This window comes from Geotrypetes seraphini, chromosome 15 (assembly GCF_902459505.1).
Source record: "Geotrypetes seraphini chromosome 15, aGeoSer1.1, whole genome shotgun sequence".
Taxonomy (NCBI): domain Eukaryota; kingdom Metazoa; phylum Chordata; class Amphibia; order Gymnophiona; family Dermophiidae; genus Geotrypetes; species Geotrypetes seraphini.
The window spans coordinates 49,093,802-49,117,187 of NC_047098.1; positions in this window are offsets into that span (position 1 = coordinate 49,093,802).

Sequence of the window (23,386 nt, forward strand, 5' to 3'; positions counted from 1 at the left end):
AGCTGTCCCAAAGAACATCAGGTCCTGGATTAAGAGACAGAACTGCAAGACTTTAGGACAAGTTCTGGAAGTGGCTGAAGCATTTATGGATGCCCAAGAACCTTCAGGAGAGAATATGAGTCCCTTAGCTGACCACACACCTAGATCGAACCCACGGGAGTTAGGCAAAGGTTGGGATAAGAAGCCGCAGGTTAAGGATCCCTGTGGCCCAAGTCCTAAACCTAACACTCAGGGTGGGGACAGAAGGTGTTACAGGTGTGGAAAGCAGGGACACACACAACAGTTTTGTAGGGTCTCTTACCCCGAAGTTAAAACCAGGGTTCCAAATAAGCAGGCTCAGGTTTACAAGGAGAAAGAACCAACGGCCCATCAGAGCATGTTAGGTTCAAAGGCTCCAGGAAACGGGGGTGAGGTTAAATACCTCGTCAATGTATCAGTAGGGGGCCAGGTGGTGAAGGCGTTGGTGGATACAGGGGCAGATCAGTCCATGATGGCTGTTCCATTCTGGAAAAGGATCTTCCCTGGGGAAAAAGAGTCATTTGGGGCCGGCAAAGTGGTGATCAAATGCATCCACGGAGACAGTGCTCACTATACTCTTAGGCCAACTACTCTCCTGCATAGGGACCGTGTATACAAGGTTTCGATGGCCTTGATTCCCGGGGTCCCCTATGAAATAGTTTTGGGTCAGGATTGGGCCGGGTTAGAGGACTGTTTGCAAACTAAGCAGGGGTTGGTTAACACCCGTTCTCAAGGAAGGCCTAGCCTGGAGCCTGAGACCCCGTTGGGAAAAGTTTTTCCCTTTAAAAAAGGAGTGATTAGACCGGCGGCGCAGACACAGGCTAGGGCCTCCAGAGCACAGAAAAGAAGACAGCAACAGCAGAGGGCACAGAATCTTAGACAAACTGAGCGAAGGAAAGAATTTCCCAGTCTTCCTCAGGAAATTAGCAATACCTTCCCCACGTTTGCCCAAGAACAGAAGGCTGATCCTTCATTGAGGGAACTGTGGCTTCAAGCTACAGGACCCCAATCTGCTGGATCAGGCTTGAGAGTTATACGTGGCCTCCTGTACAAAGAAAGAGCTGGCACTTCAGACCAGGACGGAGGAGGGGAACAGTTAGTGGTTCCCAAGGGATTTAGGAAGGCCATCTTACAAACTGCCCATGACTCACCCCTCGCAGGACATAAAGGGATTCAGGCCACACAGGTACAGGTACAGCGGAGGTTCTACTGGCCTGGGTGGAGGCAAGAAATTGAGGATTTTTGTAAATCCTGTCCCACCTGCCAAAGGCTGGCTTTGAGCAAACCCGCACGGGCGCCTCTTGTCCCTATACCTGTGGTGGAAGAACCTCTCTCGCGGTTAGCCATGGACATTGTAGGACCATTGGAAAAGACCCCTAGGGGGTACCAATTCATTTTTGTGGTGATGGATGTGGCCACCAGATTTCCTTGGGCTTTTCCTTTGCGAAAGACTACCTCGGGGGTATTGATGAAGGAACTCATGGGGTTATTCTCTACCATAGGTTTTCCGAGGGAAGTTCTTTCTGATCGGGGAAGCAACTTTTTGTCCAGGGAAATGGAGGAATTCTGGAAAGGACTTGGGGTGAGACATATCCGAACATCTGCTTATCACCCTCAAGCCAATGGGTTAGTCGAGAGATTTAATCAATCCCTAAAGCATATGTTAAAGAAGGGATTGGAAGACAATTTGAGAGATTGGGATCTGTTCATCCCTTTTGTGCTGTTTGCTGCTAGGGAGAAAGTACAGGATTCCCTGGGGGTTAGTCCCTTTGAATTATTATATGGGCGGACACCCAGGGGACTTCTGGATGTGATTAAGGAGGGTTGGGACCCTCCTGAAGAGACAGGAACAAATATTATTTCTTACCTGTCTCAGTTGAAGAAAAGTCTGGCACAAGTGTCCAAATTGGGACGGGAAAATCTTGAGTGGGCTCAGAAAAAGCAAAAAGTCTATTATGACCGGGGAGCTAAAGAGCGCCAATGCTCGATAGGGGACAGGGTATTAATATTGGTGCCCTCAGACCCTCATAAATTTCTAGCCCATTGGAAGGGTCCCGCCACGATTATTGGAAGGGCTGGTCCATTGAGTTATAGAGTTAAGGAGGAGCAAGGTCGGGTACAAACGTATCACGTCAACCTCCTTAAGGCCTGGAAGGATAGGGAAGCCTTAGCTCTTATAGCTCAGCGCTGTCAGGAGGACGATCTAGGGCCCCAGATAGCGGACTTGGGACAGGCTGAAAAAGTGAATGTAGGGAAAGAGTTGTCTGAATCACAGTCTCGTCAAGTACAGACACTCGTTGGCCAATTCTCTGATGTATTTTCATCGGTTCCGGGACGTACTAAGGGGGTTACACACGACATCATTACCAGTCCTGGTAAAATAGTCCGAGTGAGGCCTTACCGCCTCTCGGAGGAAAAGAAGAAACTGGTTTGTGAACTAGTTCAAGAAATGCTCTCCCTAGGGGTTATTGAGCCTTCACAAAGCCCCTGGTGCAGCCCCATAGTTATCGTCCCAAAGGCAGATGGATCTCCTAGGTTTTGCATCGACTTCAGACAGGTCAACGAGGTGTCACAATTCGATGCTTTTCCCATGCCAAGAGTAGACGAATTACTTGATAAATTAGGTCAGGCACAGTATCTTTCCACTATCGACCTGACTAAAGGGTATTGGCAGATTCCATTGACCCATAGTGCTAAACCCAAAACTGCCTTTAGCACCCCGTATGGGCTATACCAATTCACCCGCATGCCGTTTGGACTGCATGGTGCAGCTGCGACTTGTCAGCGGGCAGTAAATGAAGTCTTAAGGGGTCACCATGCTTACGCTGAGGCCTACCTGGATGATGTGGTAATATACTCATCTTCGTGGCAATCTCATGTGGAGCATGTTAGAGCAGTGTTGGAAGCTTTAAGGAAGGCAGGCTTCACTGTTAACCCGAAAAAGTGTTTTCTGGGCCAGCGAGAGGTCAGGTACTTGGGATATACAGTAGGCCGCGGACAGGTAAAACCTTTGATTGATAAGGTAAAGTGTATCCAGGAGTATCCTCGGCCTGGCACAAAAAAACAGTTGCGAGGGTTTTTGGGCCTATTGGGGTATTATAGGAGATTTATACCTGACTTTGCCACCAGGGCCACCCCTCTTACCAATATGTTAAGAAAGGACGTTCCGGATGTGTTGCACTGGGAGGAGGAAGGGGTGAAAGCGTTTATGGATTTGAAAGATAGTCTGTGTAGGCAGCCAGTATTGGCAGCCATTGATTTCAGCAGACCCCTTGTCCTCCAGACTGACGCATCTGGATGTGGATTGGGAGCGGTACTTAGCCAGGAGAGTCAGGGCATAGAGCACCCTGTCCTATATTTGAGCCGTAAGTTACATCCCAACGAGAGAAATTATGCAGTGGTAGAACTAGAGTGCTTAGCTGCAAAGTGGGCCATGCAGACACTTGAACACTATCTAGGAGAAAAGCACTTTACGTTAGTAACTGACCATGCAGCTCTTAAATGGTTAGGTACCATGCGGAACAACAACGCTCGCCTTACTCGCTGGTACTTAACCTTACAAACTTTCAGATTCTCTGTGGTTCATCGCCCAGGGAGTCTGAATACTAATGTTGATGCTCTGTCACGCATCCCTGAAAATTCGAGTCGACCCCATGCTTATAGGGATAAGCATCATTTAAGGGAGGGGGTATGTAACCAGACAGACTTCGTGCCTGCCCTGGTTCCAGTTAGTGTTTCTACTAAGACTCCCAGCAAAACCCGGAAGAGAGTAGGTAAAAGCTGTCCTAGTGAGGATCTGGCTGATTCTCAGACTGACCACCAGAGGGAGCCGGAGATTCCTGATAGTTCCCTAGACCTGCAATATCCAGGGCACCACAGGAGGAGCTCTAGAGCTACCTTGAGGACTGCTGAATCAGCCAGGTTAGGGCGTAGCCCAATCAGTATAAAACCAGCAGCTGTGTACAAGCAAGGAAGCAGGTTAGGGAGAAGGTTGGGACCTTTCCTCCCTGAGAGTCTCCTTGGGCCAGGCAAGAGCGAACCAGTTACACCCATGGAGGTGCAAGAGGCTGGAGATATCCTGGAAGAATCTGTAGCTGACCTGGAACTTCCAATGGAGACTAACAACCTGCCAGAAGAAATGAGCTTGGCTGAGGAAGCCATGGAAGTTGGTTTGTCCACCAGCTGTACCTGCTAACAATTGAAGAAACAGTGAGTGCATTTTGTTCAGCTTTCTTTGATTGAATGACTGTTTGAATGAAGCTGAACCTTGGAGGACTTTCTTTTTTACTGTTTTGCATTTTGGTTGAAGCTGATAGTGCCTGAACTGAGGGAGAGGTTTGCTATTATCTGGGAGGGAAAATTTGAAGCTATTATATGCTGGAAAATAAAGCAAACCTGAGGCACTCTCCTTTTCCTGGCAGTGCAATGCTTGGCTGCCAGAGGCTTCCTTTTTGAAGCAGTAACAATAGGGTACCCAGTGCCTTTTGGCCCTATTGAGTTTTCAGTGTTTGTAAGGAACTGATTGCCCTGCTTAGGAGCAGGTTTAATTGAATGCTAAAGAAAGCATAAAGCCCAGTGAGGTGAAGAAAAGGAATATATATATATATTTTTTTGTGTTTGAATTTATGTTTTGACGGTTCATTATTCTGCTGTTTTGAATTTGAACTGAAGACATTCTACTTACCTGTTGTTGGTAGGACTACTAATAATCCTGACTTTATTACCTTAAAGAAAATAAATCCTGAGTTTTGATTTACTTCTGTTTTTTTTGAGCAAATTGTGGTTTATTTTGTTGTTTTACTCTTGGTGTCAGTCCCTGCCTGCAGGGTGACTCCAGGCCGGGTCACACGCAGGTGTTCTCGTTTGTGTAGCCACTGTGTGGCGCTGTGGAGTCTTGCTCAGACTACAGTCCCGGTTACAATATTCATTAGGGCTATCCAAAAACCTGACTGGCTGAGGGTTGTGAACCACTGGTTTAGTCTGGATTTACCTGGACATGCCCTCTTTTTAGAGAACTGTCCAGGGTATTACAGATACAGGTCAAGTGGATGGGCTTTTAACTCCAATATAAACATTCTGCTGGCAAAGCTCTATAACCAGTGGAAGTGGCTGTAAAACTTGCCCTCTAAAGGGGTGAGGAGCAGCTCTGTAATCTAGGTACCCACATTTCTATGCATCTCTAGAATTCTAGCATTCCCATGCATATGTGCCCATATACCCATGGAAATGCTAGTAGGATTCCTAGACACTATTCTGCAAACACCTGTTTAACCTCCAAAGGGGTGTACGAGGAGCAGAGAGTGGGCGGGATATAGGCGAGGACTGCCACTAATGCGCATAACTATGCAGAATACTGTAAGTTATAGAAACATGATGGCAGATAAAGGCCAAATGGCCTATCCAGTCTGCCTATCCACAGCATCCACTATTCTCCTCCTTTCCTTGTTGGCTAAGGCTCTTAACACTTGGCATTGTGAGGTCATAGAGCTTAATGGTTAAAGAAACATAGTAACATGATGGCAGATAAAGGCCAAAAGGACCATCCAGTCTGCCCTGTGCACAGGAACCATTATCTTTTCCTCTCTCTAAGAGATCCCACTGCCTATCCCAGGCTTTCTTGAATTCAGACACAGTCTCTGTCTCCACCATCTCTTCCAGGATATTGTTCCACGCATCTACCACCCTTTCTGTAAAAAAGGTATTTCCTTAGATTACTCCTGAGCCTATCACCTCTTAACTGCATCCTATGACCTCTTATTCCAGAGCTTCCTTTCAAATGAAAGAGACTCGACTCATGCGTTTTTATGCCACGTAGGTATTTAAATGTCTCTATCATATCTCTCCTCTCCCGTCTTTCCTCTAAAGTATACATAGGGAGATCTTGAAGTCTGTCCCCCTTATGCCTTATGACGAAGACCACTCACCATTTCAGTAGCCTTCCTCTGGACCTACCCCATATAGGCAATCCCACTTGTGCCAGATCTATAGCTGGTATTAACTGTGGGTGCTTAAATATAAAGCACAATGATACCAAGTTATACTAATACTATACAGTATAATAGAACCTAGGCACCTAGCTGTAAGCATGAAAAAAAAATGTCTTGTATGATGTTCATGGAATATTAGATTCCCACTTACCTTTAGTAATGGAGAATGACTATGAGAAGTCAATCATGATTTATATTCTTATAGGAGTTGGGCATTAAGGTTGTTGACCGCCACAAACAACAACTTCAACTAGAGGTTTGGGGAAGGGAGGGGGATGCGCACATGGAGGGGAGAAATGGGAAGAGGTAGGTGCGGAGAGGGGTGTCAGTGCCCCCACCAACATGGTGCCCAGGGCGGACCACCTCCCCCCCCCCCTTATTATGCCACTGCATCTCAAAAGCGGCACAAAGTGACGGATGCTTTTTACGAGAAATCATTCAAGTTGCAATTTTCTAAACTCAGATTGAGATGGATTTCTCCACAGTTCATCTAAATCACAAGGGGGTATGTTGAGTGGGATTCGGGAGGGCCCAGAATTTGGATGTTTTCCCTGGATAATACAGCCAGATTAAAAATGTCTAGGGAATGTTTTTAACGGGACCTGTTTTAATAATCATGTCTAAGTCACAAACTGATCAGTTGACCACTAGAGGAATTATGGCATGACCTCCCACCCCCCTTAAGATATGACAGTGACATACCAGACTCTGCAATAGCTTCAGATATTATGGCTATTGCTATTACAGCAGGAAGCTGGTAGGCTAGGAGTAGGCTAAAGGTTAGAGTAGTGGACTACAGAGAAAGGGATCCAGGTCCATATCCCATGACTAATATACTTGTGATGGAAGTTGTGAACTTTCCAAAACCCACAAAATACCAACTGTGCCTATAGATAGGAGAAACCTGCCAATATGAGGGCTTTCCTACTTGTAATAATAATAATAATAACAGCTTATATACCGCAATACCGTGAAGTTCTATGCGGTTTACAAAAGATTAAGCAAAGGTACAAATTGACTGACTTCAAGAGGGGAAGAAGAAAGAGAAGTAATTAGACAGGAAATTCATTGTTGAGGAGAAAAGTGATCAAAAGGACAGTAGGTCGCTATTGAGAGGAAAGAGATAAGTGGATCAGTTGTCAAGATGTTTTAGGAACAGGTGTGTTTTTAGACGTTTCCTAAATACCTCATAAGTAGAGGGCGAAAGTAATTGTTGTACTGGTGTAGTGTTAGGTACAGTAAGACCCTGATTCTGCAAAGCGCATCTAAAGTTAGGCGCAGTTTGGGAATACAACTTTTTATTGATTTGAATAAAAATTCCTTAACCTTGTATATTCGTGCAGTTCTTGTTGGGTTGCAGTGGTATCACATGAAGCCTTTTTACCAACTTTACATTTAGAGGACTTTTAAGAAGATGGTGGGGGGGGGGGGGGGGGAGTTCAGCAATAGAATCCAGGCTTGCAAGCTGTTAGGTCAAGCTAACTCCAAAGCAAGCTAAGAGGTTGAAAATTAGGAAACATAAAGTTTGGTTTGAATTTGGATGGAGATTGATGAAACAACAAGTCCATCAGTTGGACAAGATAATTTAGTGTTCTGCCTCCCACAGCTTCTATGCTCATGTTTATGTTTTCTTTTCTTTTGCACTGATGGTGAATAAGAGAAACACAAGCAGCAGCTTCCTTCTAAGTTCCTGCAATCGCTGTTCTTATACCGGTAGGTTAACCCTTTCAGGACCATAAGGATCGTAGGCCAATTTTTGTGGTTTTGACGACATTTTTATGGTAAAAAGGGCTTGCAGATGCCAAAAAATTGATTTTTTTTGTGAAATATCATTATTTTTTTTTTTAAAAAAATCAAACTTCTGGCTTATGGACAGTGTGGCAAGTGAATCTTCTCGTCAATCTGGCAACGACGCTAATGAATGAATGTCGGAACCGGTTTGTTTACATAAAGGCAGTATCCTATGGAATCCGTGCATATCAAATTTAGAACTGTAGACTATCCCAATCAACATTTATAGGATTTTAAAGTTATGGGACAAATATGTCCCTTGGTCCTGAAAGGGTTAAATATTGCAATCAGCCTATTCCCTCCAGTCTCCTGAGTTATAAAAGTGCCTTAAAACTCTGGGCTAAATGGTTAAGACCGCGTGGGTCGCAGTGGGCTGATTTTTTTTGGCCAATTTCTAAACAGCAATTGATGTTCATATGGATTCCCATGCAAATGAGTTTTGCGGAGGGCAGTCGTCGTCCCTTCCGATCGCCCGCTTAGAAACCAGCTCTCAAATATGCACAGAGCCAGTTTAGGGAAGCACATGCACAACATCTGCCCAATAAAAAAAAAAGTAAGTCGTGTCAGCCCTCCCCCCGATGATTCCCCCCCCTCCCATGATCCCCAGAAGAAAAACTAAGAGAGGCAGAAGAGATGCCCACTCCCTCCTGCCGCCACCGTGAACTGAACCCCACCCAACCGAACTGAACCAACCCTCCTGCAAGGAACCCTCCTCCCTGTACTTTAATAAAAATCAGCAGGAGGTATGCCCACTCCATCCTGCCGCCATGATCCCCCCCAACTGACATCCCCCTGAACTGACTCCTCCCGAACCAACCCCTCCCCTGCCCTACTCTCCGTGCTTTATAAAATATCAGCAGGAGAGATGCCCATTCTCTACTGCCACCAGATGCCCCCTCAACCCACCCTCCACACTCCCTGAACCACTTGCATACCTCTACATGAAGATGCCAGCAGGAGAGATGCCTAGTCCCTTCTGCTCGCAAGCCCATCACTCCAAAATGGCAGGCCTTTCCCTTCCCGGTGCATCCTGCGATGCATGGGGAGGGACCTAAGCCCCCCCCAGGGGGCATCTGACCAATCAGGGCCTCTGTAACCCCAGGATGCACCGGGCAGGGGGCCTAAGGCTTTGATTGGCTCAGATGTCCCCTGGGAGTAGCCTTAAGCATCTCAGCCAATCTGGGCCTTAGGCTTCCTGCTCAGTGCATCCTGGGATTCAGAGGGAGGAGCCTAAGGCCCTGATTGGCTCAGACACCCCCTGGGCGAGGCCTTAAGCCCCCATCCCCCCATTACTACACCACTGTTTGTAATAATCATAAGAACATAAGACTTGCCACTGCTGGGTCAATTCGGCTCCTCTTGATTTCAGCTACTCACAATATGTTCATTGTTTACTTATTTTGTAAAAAAAAACAAAAAAAAAAACCTGATGGAAATTATAAATCAGAGAGGGGGGTTGTTATCATGGGCTGCCATTAAGACATGTTATTTTACTGTTAATCCCAGTTGTTAGTAACTAGGTCTCATTGCATCTTCAAAGAAATAAGCCCTTTTTCACAGCTGCACTAATGGGCTTGGTTCATGGGAAAGACCCACGTAACAGCACGCTAAGTTTGTTTCTTACCAAAGCATAGTAAAAGGAGTCCTAAATATCTTACATTTTAAGAACATAAGAATAACCTTACTGGGTCAGACCAGCTGCCCATTCTCACGGTGGCCAATCCAGGTCACTAGTACCTGGCCAAAACCCAAAGAGTAGTAACATTCCATGCTACCGATCCAGGGCAAGCAGTGGCTTCCCCTATGTCTTTCTCAATAACAGACCTTGGACTTTTCCTCCAGGAAATTGTCCAAACTTTTCTTAAAACCAGCTACGCTATCCGCTCTTACCACAACCTTTGGCAATGTGTTCCAGAGCTTAACTATTCTCCGAGTGAAAAAATATTTCCTCCTATTGGTTTTAAAAGTATTTCCCGGTAACTTCATCGGGTGTCCCCTAGTCTTTGTAATTTTTGAAAGAGTGAAAAATCGATCCACTTGTACCCGTTCTACTCCAGTCAAGATTTTGTAGACTTCAATTCACTCTTTATTAAGCAAGGCAAACTTTTTAAAAAAAATTTCATCTTTTTCTAAGCTTTTAGGAGTTTGCTCAGCTATATCTACTCCATCACAACAAGCCTTCCAGTTCCCTTTCTCTACATGAGATCACATTGGAGATAGGGTCCAGCTGCCCAGCCATCTAGAAGACTAATTAGCCTAATTAATTAAGAAGCTGACCTATGTTTCCTGGTGTCACTTAGTAATCAAGGGGAGAGGTCATAGAAAGAATGTGTTGTGGTAAATAGATGATAGAATAATTATGTTGTGATATAATTGAGCCTTTTCATATAGAAGTGTTTAGTAAAGCTTGTGACACTGATTTCTCAACACCCCCTGCGATGTTAAAGGGTATAGGAAGGATAAAAAAATAAAAATCTATCATGTTTGTGCCATCTGCTAGTGTATATGTTTAGAACCCTCGCTTCTCATTCAACACGTGGCTAGATCTGTTATACATAGAAGGGACAATTTTGGAAATCCCACACAGCGTTTTTCCCTTTGAAAATGAAACAGGTTGTAGAAACATGGCTCCATTTTTGGAACCGCAAGTCAGGAGTTCGCAACCTAGTCCTAAGGACACACCTACCTAATCTGGTTTTCAGGACAACTACAATGAATATGCATGATCTGCATTTGCATGCTCTACCTCCCTTGTAGAAAATAAACAAAGACCAGATCTTTAAAGAAAGTAGCATTTATTAACTCCTTAAGGTAATATGAAAATAAAATACAAACATAAAGGAAAAAAATAAATAATACCTTTTTATTGGCCTGCGCTAAAATACGCTTTTGCGGTTTGGTAAAAAGGGGGGGGGGGAGTTAGTTTATGATTAGCTTTTGAAGGCAACCCCTTCTTCCTAGTTGATTTTTTTTGTTACAGTGTTCAGGGACTTAAGAGGGTTGAGAGTCACATGATTGAAGGCTGGAACTGATTGATCAGGACCTGGAATAACTGAAGACCCTGTGATCTATTATCTATCATCAATTCTGATGCCTCTCTCCCTCTGTTCTTTGAAAAAAGTATGGGTGTTGTGAGAACTGGATGTTAAAATGAATATGGGGGGAAAGGTTTTTGTCCCATTAGGGTCTGTGGTTTTTGTTAAGATATATTTTCTCTGGGACAGCTTCACACATAATTGTGTAGTGTTTTGACCTATGGTGGGATTTGCTTTGGGTAACATACTTACCAGTACTTCCAGACCTGTCGGTAATTTTGGGTCGTTAGAAGTCAACGCTATATTTTATGCATCACCAAGCAATATTAGGGCTTCGGTCAGAGTGCTTGTTTTAATATTAATGACCTCATTATACTACATTTGTATAGCAGAGTCTGAGGCTGCAATGAACCTATGGAAAATCCCACAGTGAGCCATTATGTGCATTAGTGGGTGCATTACTTCTATGCTAAACCAGTTCAAACTGGTTTAGCAGCAATCATTACAGGCCCAGTGAGTTTAGAGCATAGAAACCTAATGGCAGATAAAGGCCAAATGGCTCATCCAGTCTGCCCACTATCCCCTCCACTGCTTATTCCTAGGATAAGCAGCATAAAATCTTTTTTACTAGGTACTTGGGACCTGGGTTGGCCATTGCTGGAAACAGGATACTGGGCATGACGGACCTTCGGTCTGTCCCAGTATGGCAATTCTTATGTTCTTATGGCATAGAGCAATGCGAAAGATTAAGGGGTCCTTTTACAAAGCCGCGCTAGCAGTTTTATCGCACACACTGGACTAGCGTGCGCTAGCTGGAAATCTACCACCTGCTCAAAAGGAGGCGGTAGTGGCTAGTACGTATGGCAATCTAGCGCATGCTATTCCGCGCGTTAATAATAATAATAATAATAATAACTTTATTCTTGTATACCGCAATACCATGGAAGTTCAATGCGGTTAACAATAGAAGAGACTGTACATTTACAGCGATGATACATATTACAGTGTTGTTACATTTACAGAGATGTTACATAAATAGCAGTAATAAAAAGGCATATACTAAAGAAGAGACTGTACGTATACAGCGATGTTACATGTTATAGCGGTGGTACATTTACAGTGATGTTAAATGGAGGCAATGAAAAGGCAGGGCAATTAGATAAAACAGAGATTGAGAAAGAGAGGCCATAGTGGCTTGGGAGGGGGGCGTAGTCAGAGGGAATGGAGGCATGTCGAGGTCAGGAGGGTGCAGGGAAGGAGGGAAGGCAGCGTTAGCGGAATTTGTCGAAGAGGTAGGTTTTTAGTGACTTCCTGAACAGGTGGTAGGGCGGGGAGTTGGAGATGAGGGCGGTAAGGCAATTGTTCCATTTGCCCGCTTGGAATGCTAGGGTTCTATCAATGAATCTCTTGTAGAGGCAGCCTTTTAGGGAGGGAAAGGTGAATAGGTGGGCGTTTCGTGTGCGAGAGGGGCCTGCTATTTCAAGGTGCTCAGACAAGTAGATTGGGGAAGATCCTGTTAGAGTTTTGAAACAGAGGCAGGCGAACTTAAAGATGATCCTTGCCTCTACTGGAAGCCAATGGAGTTTGATGTAGTAGGGGCTAACATGGTCGTATTTTTTGAGATCATAGGCCCTAACGCAACTTTGTAAAAGGAGCCCTAAGTCTAAATAAATATAAACAACAAATAAATTCATATTAGGATGCCTCTTCTTTATAGATGTGAAATATGTGAGATACAGGGTCATTCACGCATTACTGAAATGCATATTTGTGTTCCTAGAAGCAGAATAAAACATCTTTAAAGGCAAGAACATTTCCTGTTACCTTGGCATGTTTACCAAAGTCAACTCTATTTCCATAACAGCATGGCACTGCTTCACTAGCAGATTAATTAACAAAGAAATATATTAGGGGCCTAGTGCATTGAGTTTGCCCGATCACATAGCCATTTCCTCGTCTCCCCACTGAGAGGCACAGTGCTTAACCTAGTGAGAAGCCCAGTCCAGTCAGTTTTCACAGTGCCTGTCCCCAACCCCAGGCTACGGATTAAGCAGGGAGTGATACAATAGGCACATATGCTCCTATGTCCAGTCCTGTCTATTCAGATGTGTGTTACTTAGCCTAATAAGGATTAGACTTAATGAATTGGAAGGAGTTAAGAATACAAAGAGGCAATAGAAGAAAAAAACCGTAAGTAGTGGTAATTCCATTTCACGTAGCTCTGCTGTTGCTTTGCTTTCAGCGAATAGGTGTAATCCTCTTTGAAATCAAAGGTGGTACAAAGTATGAATTTAAATTTGACATTTACAGCTTCTGTAAGATTAAGTCTTCTAGAAAGGTTTATTCTCAGAGAGCCATCTGCTCTCCAGGACTGTCCACCCAAACATGCCTTCGACTCCAGTGCTTTAAAGTTGATTTCATAATAGCCTAGAAAAGGTTTTTTCTTTCTTTCTTCTTATACAAGAACTCCAATTGTTTTGAATAAATTAAATTGTATGCTTTGTGCAATATTAAACCCATTAATTAATGTTTCTCTTTAAAACTGATTTACAGAATGGCTGGGTTGGGAAAAGCAATAGATGCGCTAAGTACGAGGGGCCACTGAAAAGTTCTCTGCCCAACCAACAAAGTTGGGGCAGTCTCCATCGAGGTCTATACATTGAGGTCCTGATTCTGAAAACACTGCCTTCAAAGCGGGCACATACTGCATGTCAGTCACTGGTAGGTGCCGTTTCCAGAATCATACCTATTTTCTTCTACAGATGCCATAAATGTAGACCTTTCAAGAGGAGCAAAACCCAAATCTTTATAGAACAGCAGAATAAACAGTAGCAATAAAAGTTCTATAGTGTCCCTGTTTGGCAAATTGTGGAGCACAGACACTGAAAATGTAGTGAATATAGTATCATTAAATTAATTTTGTGAGAAGACCTCAGTGTGGATTGAAAAGTCAGGTAAACGTGAGTAACGTTTAATATTTCAACCTGTATACGGGCAACAGCCCAGCACACCACATCACATCATCACAGGGTTTTCATGTGTGCAATATAAATCAAATGCAAATTAATTAAGTGTGTCTGCACTGTTTAATGCATTTGATTTATATTGCACACATGAAGACTCTATGATGGCGTGGTGTGCTGGGCTGTTGCCCATACATGGGTTGAAGTATTAAACGTTACTCACGTTTACCTGACTTTTCAATCCACACTGAGGTCTTCTCACAAAATTAATTTAATGATACTATATTCACTACATTTTCAGTGTCTGTGCTCCATAGTTTGCCAAACAAGGACACTATAGAACTTTTATTGATAAACGTAGGCCAGCATTTTGCAGACCTTCATTTAAGGCATCTGACTCACACCGACGAGAGGCACCTAGGCACGCCTACAGAATGCCTAAGGCCACTTCCGGTGTAAACCACACCTTTGCCAGCCTTAGGCATTCTTATTCATGCCTAGATGTATCCGTATGCGCATGAACAATGCCTACATTGTAGGCGTCCTTTGTCCCACTGATTTTTTTTTTTATGTGTGTCCCAAATAGTCTGCTAGATGACAGTAAGATGCCTACTGCCGCCTACAATTGGGACGCTGTATTTCAAATCGGGCCCTTAGTCCAGTAATTTTTTCACTTTTTTTGTTCCGTCAGAAAAATACGGAACAAAAAAAGTGGAAAATTGCTGAACTAAGGGCTCCTTTTACTAAGGTGTGCTAGCGGTTTTAGCGAGCGCTTTACACGCGCTACATTACCACGCACATTGCCATGCACGCTACACGCTAATGCCTCCATAGAGCTTGCATTAGTATTTTTCGTGTAGCACGGGGTCAGCACGTGCTAAAAACGCTAGCGCACCTTAGTAAAAAGAGCCCTAAGTGTATAGCTGTCGATGGAGACTGCTCCAACTTTGTTGGTTGGGCTGAGAACTTTTCAACGGCCCCTTATGTATTGTATGGGATAGCTTCTAAATCTGGAAACAGATCAATACTTGAATGAACTTGTATCATGAATTGGTACGATTTTTACTAATTGACTAAGTTAGATTTCAGTAATTAACAACGCATCCTTCACTCCACACATTGAGACGTACTTTGGCATAAATATTTTTGTATTTTGGGAATGGGATGGGGCGGGGGATTATAAGTGATGAACTGTAGTGCTGGATTTCTTTTGCAAACAGCTTGTTTGGTTCACTGTTGAACTCAGTGTTTCTATTGTATTTGTATTTCTTGAGTATCTCTACACCAAGCAACAGGCAGGAACTAGACCTCGTGACATGCCTGTTCACAAATAATTTAGGATTCAATGTTTGGTCATTTCAGAAGGACTGGCAGTGAAATTCAAGTGCTCTGATAGGAGAAGCTGGATGTCTCTGAGGACTATGATATTGAAATTTGTGGAAGCGCCCTCAAGATAGCAGTAAGCTTTCATGAAGCAACAAAGGGCAACAACCTTTCTCAGCTAGTATTGGCATGACAATATGGCTCACTCTGTGATCTCATAAGAACATAAGCATCGCCTCTGCCGAGTCAGACCATGGGTCCATCATGCGGCGGCCCCCACAGGTCTGAAGAATCTGTCCTTCTCTATACCTTTCATGATCTTATACGTTTTTATCATGTCCCCTCTAAGTCTCCACTTTTCCAGGGAAAAGGGCCCCAGCTTCTCTAGCCTTTCAGCATATGACATGTTTTCTGTTATAGCTCCACAATTGTGGAATTCATTGCCACTCTATATCAGAAAAGAAAAAGATCTTATTTCCTTTAAAAAACTTCTAAAAACTTTCTTATTTAATGATGCTTTTAACAATTAAATTCTGAGACCTGTTGACTTAATCCAGAATTCAATTTTTCCCTTCCTCACCCGAAGACTACAACACAAAAGGTCGGCAAAAATGGACCCCCCCCCCCCCCAAATCACGAGTCCATTGTTGACCCAAGAGCATGTAATCGAAACTGGGGAGATGTTCCTCCAAAGATTTATTCCTTTTACATCTTTAAAAGCAACTCATACATCAACATTTTCAGAGACTGAGAGAGTTTAGCAATCACCATGCGTGCTGTACAGTTATGGGCAAGTTTCTTATTAATTTAGTTTTTTATTAATTTATGTTTTTTTCTACCTGAGAGAATTGTAACTTTTCCCCTCCTATCCTCTTATATCATGTCTGTCCTTAATCCACATGTATGATGAAATTTGTTAAGTGTTATAAGTATATTAGCTTTTTACTTGTGTTTTAAAGCTGTTTGTCCTCTAAATTGTTGTTTTTTATAAAACTGTTCATCGCTTAGAAAGTTTGTATAGGCGATTCATCAAATGGTTAAAAAAAAAAAAAAAATCATCCTTGTTGCTCTTCTCTGGACCCTCTCGAGTATCGCCATATCCTTCTTGAGGTACGGCGACCAGTATTGAACGCAGTACTCCAGATGCTGGTGCACCATCGCTCAATACAATGGCAGGATAACTTCCTTCGTTCTTTTATTTATTGACCAAACTTGTGGTTTCCTGGGGCTGATCAGCTTATCCAGTTCCACCAACCAGAAGAGGTGATATGAACTAATGGAGTGAAAAACAGGTAGCATACCATTTAGCTGACATTGCACCTTTTCCAACGCAGGATTTTGTTCTAAAATCTTACTTTCATCTTGTTACATGAGGATTGTGTTCTGTGGCATTGGTTATAGGAGCATTTTAAAACTATGCTTTATTACTATTCATCCATCCTGCATTATCTGTGCTATTGTGTGCCTATGTTTGATAGTTTATATTGGGCGAACTAAAGAAAATGACTCTATGTGGCTCATTTTCGAAACAGAAAAACATCCAAAACACGGCACAAAGTGGCTGATGGATGGTTTTTTTTTCGCAAAAATGTCCAAATCGCTATTTTCAAAACTCATTTTAAAGATGTTTTTCTATGCACTTCATCAAAATCTCAAGGAGTAGGTTGGAGGTATGTTTACGGCAGGCCTATAATTTGGACGTTTGACTGTGATATTGGAACAACTGTAAAAATATCCAGGACGCGTTTGGCTAGACCTGTTTCAATAACTAACCAAGTTCCCAAACTGCCCAGCTGACTACTAGAGAGAGGGATATAGGCATGACCCCAGTCTTAATTCCCCAGTGATCACTGATCCCCTTCTACCCTCTAAGTGACAGTCTATGGCAGGTTCTATAACAGCTGCAGATATAATGGCCATTCCTCGTAAAGCAGCAAGCAGGTCCCTTGATGAAGTGGACTGTAGAGAAGGGGACCTTGGCCTTTAGAAATATAGAAACAGAAACATGATGGCAGATAAAGGTCAAATGGCCCATCCAGTCTGCCTGTCTACAGTAACCATTATCTCTTCCTCTCTCTAAGAGATCCCACGTGCCTATCCCACGCTTTCTTGAATATAGAAACATGATGGCAGATAAAGGCCAAATGGCCCATCCAGCTGCCCATCCACAGCATCCACTATCTCCTCCTCTCCCTATTGGCTAAGGCTCATAAGACTTTCATTGTGAGGTCATAGAGCATAATGGTTATAGAAACATAGTTCTATATCCACATAGCACAACCTCAAGAGTATAGGATAACAAGTCCAAGTGTTACTCTTAAGGGAGAAAAGACCTCAGTGTCTAATAGGGAAAATCAAAGCAACCCATATAGACAGGCTAGTTGCAAATATCACTTGCAGCCAGCAGACACATCCTCGGTCAAAAACTCCCAAAAAGTTGAGGACACAATTTCACAGTGAATTTCAACAGTCTTAATTCTAAGTCTCAAAAAGTTTTCAAAAAAACACTTATCTGAAAATTGTTGTCTTCTCAATCAAATTGCAAACACAAGAACTTGATCCTGGAGCTTGGAAGCAGGAGAAAATCACTCCATAGGAGACAAACTCAGAGCATAGCAGCTACTAAATATCACCACTAGCATAATCCAACAGGGTTCCCTGTTTCGCTGGTGCGCTTCTTCAGGGATTTGCTGGAAAAAAACAAAAACAGAGCTTAAAAAAAAAAAACTCTAAAAGGACAGGAAAACATATATTCCACTGCAGCTCAACTCACAGCATCGATTCACCCGCTTCAATTTCTGTCAAGAAAATGGCCCCCCGGCATTCTAACTGATATAGGACTCCTCCTGGCACCACACCCACATGATGACATCAGCATCATGCATATTCACTCCAAAACAAAAGTCAGAGTGAAAAAATTCAAAACAAAAGCATTAGAAAAAGGATTTCCATTCCACACTCCAATTCAAACCAATGGGAGTACAGGATTGAAGAACAAATATCCAGCGTTGTTCTCTCTTAAGTAACAGTTGTTTAAAATCCCCACCTCGAATGGAAGGAAACACACACTCCAAAACCCAGCAGCGTAATTCTTCAAATGAATGATTATAATCCATGCAATGTTGCACCATCGGAGCTTCAGTGCGTTCTCTCAAAAGACATGACCGGTGCTCTATGAGCCGAGTCTTAAAGGCTCTCGAGGCCTGTCCCACATATAATTTATTACATGGACATCTAATAATATATACAATGCCACTGCTAGTACAGTTAGTGGAATAGTATAGTTGATAACATTTCAAATCTGCTGGATTGGTGAAAGATGAACTCTCTTCCATAACACTGCATACGGAGCAATGACCACACTTAGTATGTCCTCTTACCGTATTCATATTCCTCTGTTCACTTACAGTTTCTATAGCTACCCTGCTTGTGGGACACAATTCATCTTGAATAGATTTATTGCGTGCAAAAGAAAACATCATAGTGCACTCCCGAAAACAAGGATGCACTGATAGACATTTCCAATATTTCTTCAAACTATGGCCATAGATGCTAGCCTGCTGAGAATAAGGCAACACACATGTGATTCTTTGATCTTCATCTCTAGATTTAGAATATTCCAAAAGACGTTCTCTGGGATTATAGAGTGCTCTTCTATAAGCATTGTTGACACATTGTTCAGGATACCCTCTACTGTGCAATTTCTGTTTCAATCTAACTGACTGTAACTTATATTCCTCCTTAGTGGAACAGATCCGATGATATCTTAAAAATTGAGAACAAGGCAAGCTCTCCTTCAAATGCTGAGGATGAGAGCTTGAAAAATGCAAAAAGGTGTTACGATCAGTCGGTTTACAGTAGACAGTAGTAAAAAATATATAGATGATATATAGATGATATCTTTGCCCTCTGGGAAGGATCCATGGAGGATCTTTTGCTTGCTGTAGATGATTTGAATAGTTATACTCAATCTATTAAATTTACTTGCACATGTGATCTCAAGAAAATTGCGTTTTTGGATGTTCAGATTGAGATCAGAGATCTGACTTTTTTTACTACTGTCTACTGTAAACCGACTGATCGTAACACCTTTTTGCATTTTTCAAGCTCTCATCCTCAGCATTTGAAGGAGAGCTTGCCTTGTTCTCAATTTTTAAGATATCGTCGGATCTGTTCCACTAAGGAGGAATATAAGTTACAGTCAGTTAGATTGAAACAGAAATTGCACAGTAGAGGGTATCCTGAACAATGTGTCAACAATGCTTATAGAAGAGCACTCTATAATCCCAGAGAACGTCTTTTGGAATATTCTAAATCTAGAGATGAAGATCAAAGAATCACATGTGTGTTGCCTTATTCTCAGCAGGCTAGCATCTATGGCCATAGTTTGAAGAAATATTGGAAATGTCTATCAGTGCATCCTTGTTTTCGGGAGTGCACTATGATGTTTTCTTTTGCACGCAATAAATCTATTCAAGATGAATTGTGTCCCACAAGCAGGGTAGCTATAGAAGCTGTAAGTGAACAGAGGAATATGAATACGGTAAGAGGACATACTAAGTGTGGTCATTGCTCCGTATGCAGTGTTATGGAAGAGAGTTCATCTTTCACCAATCCAGCAGATTTGAAATGTTATCAACTATACTATTCCACTAACTGTACTAGCAGTGGCATTGTATATATTATTAGATGTCCATGTAATAAATTATATGTGGGACAGGCCTCGAGAGCCTTTAAGACTCGGCTCATAGAGCACCGGTCATGTCTTTTGAGAGAACGCACTGAAGCTCCGATGGTGCAACATTGCATGGATTACAATCATTCATTTGAAGAATTACGCTGCTGGGTTTTGGAGTGTGTGTTTCCTTCCATTCGAGGTGGGGATTTTAAACAACTGTTACTTAAGAGAGAACAACGCTGGATATTTGTTCTTCAATCCTGTACTCCCATTGGTTTGAATTGGAGTGTGGAATGGAAATCCTTTTTCTAATGCTTTTGTTTTGAATTTTTTCACTCTGACTTTTGTTTTGGAGTGAATATGCATGATGCTGATGTCATCATGTGGGTGTGGTGCCAGGAGGAGTCCTATATCAGTTAGAATGCCGGGGGGCCATTTTCTTGACAGAAATTGAAGCGGGTGAATCGATGCTGTGAGTTGAGCTGCAGTGGAATATATGTTTTCCTGTCCTTTTAGAGTTTTTTTTTTTTAAGCTCTGTTTTTGTTTTTTTCCAGCAAATCCCTGAAGAAGCGCACCAGCGAAACAGGGAACCCTGTTGGATTATGCTAGTGGTGATATTTAGTAGCTGCTATGCTCTGAGTTTGTCTCCTATGGAGTGATTTTCTCCTGCTTCCAAGCTCCAGGATCAAGTTCTTGTGTTTGCAATTTGATTGAGAAGACAACAATTTTCAGATAAGTGTTTTTTTGAAAACTTTTTGAGACTTAGAATTAAGACTGTTGAAATTCACTGTGAAATTGTGTCCTCAACTTTTTGGGAGTTTTTGACCGAGGATGTGTCTGCTGGCTGCAAGTGATATTTGCAACTAGCCTGTCTATATGGGTTGCTTTGATTTTCCCTATTAGACACTGAGGTCTTTTCTCCCTTAAGAGTAACACTTGGACTTGTTATCCTATACTCTTGAGGTTGTGCTATGTGGATAAAGATTTATTTAACAGCCTCTCTTGGTTCTATTTATTTTTTATAGAAACATAGTAACATGATGGCAGATAAAGGCCAAATGGCCCATCCAGTCTATCCATCCACAGTAACCATCATCTCTTCCTCTCTCTAAGAGATCCCACGCGCCTTTCCCAGGCTTTCTTGAATTCAGACACAGTCTCTGTCTCCACCACCTCTACCGGGAGACTGTTCCATGCATCTACCACCCTTTCTGTAAAAAAGTATTTCCTTAGATTACTTCTGAGCCTATCACCTCTTTACTTCATCCAATGCCCTCTCATTCCAGAGCTTCCTTTCAAATGAAAGAGACTCGACTCATTTAAACGTATCTATCATATCTCCCCTCTCCTGCCTTTCCTCACTCTAACTAGTACATTTATGGTAGAAAATGAGAGCACCCCAAAACCCTCACAATATCTACTGAACTTATATATACTATAGGTGACACCTTTGGGCATAATGGCTTTTGTAGGGGTGTACAGTATATTTCTTTGTTATTGCTAGAGGGCTCACCATAAAACATAAGGGGGTTTAATGAGATGTGTACCTGGGACCTTTTATACAAATTTCACTGCAGTGTCCCCCAGGCTGTCCTCCCCAAACACTCCTTACTACGCCACTATCTGTGTGGTCAGTCTAGTAAGACTGCTGGCCCGCAAATATCCCAATGGCTTGCTTTTGTGAGTTTTTCCAATGGACAGTGTATGTTTGCAAATGGCCCTTAAAGAAAGATGCATTGAGCACAAAATCATCTAAAATGAGGTGATTTTCAAACCATAAAGATAGAGATGTTTCTGGTTTAAAAATGACCATGTTTGGAACTGGATTTTTGGATATTTTTTTTTGCGAAACATCCAAAATCGTATTTGTATGAAAATGCCCCTCTATGTATTTGTATTCAAATGAACATTGCAGCTGCATTAATACAAATATCTCTACTGCCCCTGTTGTTGCTCATTGGATTATGAAAGGTCATCAAATAACTGATATTAGATGTAGAATTAATGATGCCGTTCTCTTATTTTTATTAGGTGGAGATTATGGTTATCAGCTGGCATATTGTAAGCAATTCTGGATATTACCATTGGATACTGTACTGTTTCACGGTTAGCATGAGGAAACGGAATGGCTTCCTTTGATATGACTGAAGATTTTTTTCTGACATCTTCTGGAAGTACCATTTTGATTGGTGCATTTGATACCAAGTTTGTATTTTTACAGGATGCCATATTGAATCATTATAATCAATTGGATGAAATAATTCGGACCAAATTGGAAAACATTATTATTTTTTTACTGCTTATATTATTCATTCTGAAAATTTTGGTGGGCCATTACTATTGTCTTGAGACAGAGCATCTATTATGTTGGCATTTTTGCATGGTTGAGAATTTGTGGCTCTCTTATGAAAGTAAAGTGGTTGAAGGACACCCTGGAATGGAGAAACCAAGAAGACAAATTACAGAAGAAAGCTGTATGGCAACAGAGAATTTATTCAATCAACCAAACCCAATGCTGCCACATTTCAGTAACGAATTGCATCAGGGGTATATGTCTATATGTCAGATAGTGACAAAGAGGAAAAGTTATCAATGTGCAGAAAAGGGAATCAGCAACTTGAAATATTTCAGTACCCGATGCTGCTGAATCCTGTGGTAAATGAATAGTGCTACTTGTGAGCTACCTTACAAGCAGGATTATTGCAGAAGCCCGTGAGCATCAGGCCTCAAAGCTGTGGCCCAATGCTCTCAGACCAGATTTTAAAGAAGTTGATGCCATTCCCCCCTCCCTCCCAAAGATTACATTCTTCTAATTATACTGTCCATGTCCCTGATCACATCCTCCCATCCCACACCCCCAATGGCATACTCACCCTCAAATCACACACACGATCACACACACAACCTCTACCCCCTAATGGACCCCCAACATCATCCATGGCCTATCAGCTCTGGTTCAGTGGTCTTAATACAGGAGTGATTCCCAGTCACTCCTGCCCTCTCAGATATTCTGAAAATTCAACTGGCTGGTGGTTTCCCAGAACAGGTTTAAGAACCACTGCTTTAGAGAACTCACGGAAATAGCCATCTAACCTTAGAGTTTAAGCTATTCAGGCACAGAAGTGGAATCCTATGAAAACCTGTTGCCCTTTTGGCTTACGTCAACCATTGCTCTAGAGGCATATTTTCATTTGAGATGTCCAGACTTACCCCCTCTTCTACAAAACTGCGATAGCAGTTTTTAGCGTGGTGAGCCGCGCTGCTCCCGACGCTCATAGAGTTCCTATGAGCATAGGGAGCAGCGCGGGCCATTCAGCGTGGCTCTCTGTGCTACAAATTGCTAGTGCAGTTTAATAGAAGAGGGGGTTAATTTTCAAAACATTAGTAGGCAATTTTTTAACTCATTATCTTTTTTACTTTGTAGTATCTAAAAGCAAAAGAAGAGACAAAATTCACAGCAAACATTTTAATTCCAAACCCATGGGGAGTCAATAACTAGTTTCCAAACATAGACTCGGACTGTAAGTCTTTTGCTCAATTTACACAAAACATGGCCCTACTGTAAGTATTGTATATAGCTGTCTCTGCAC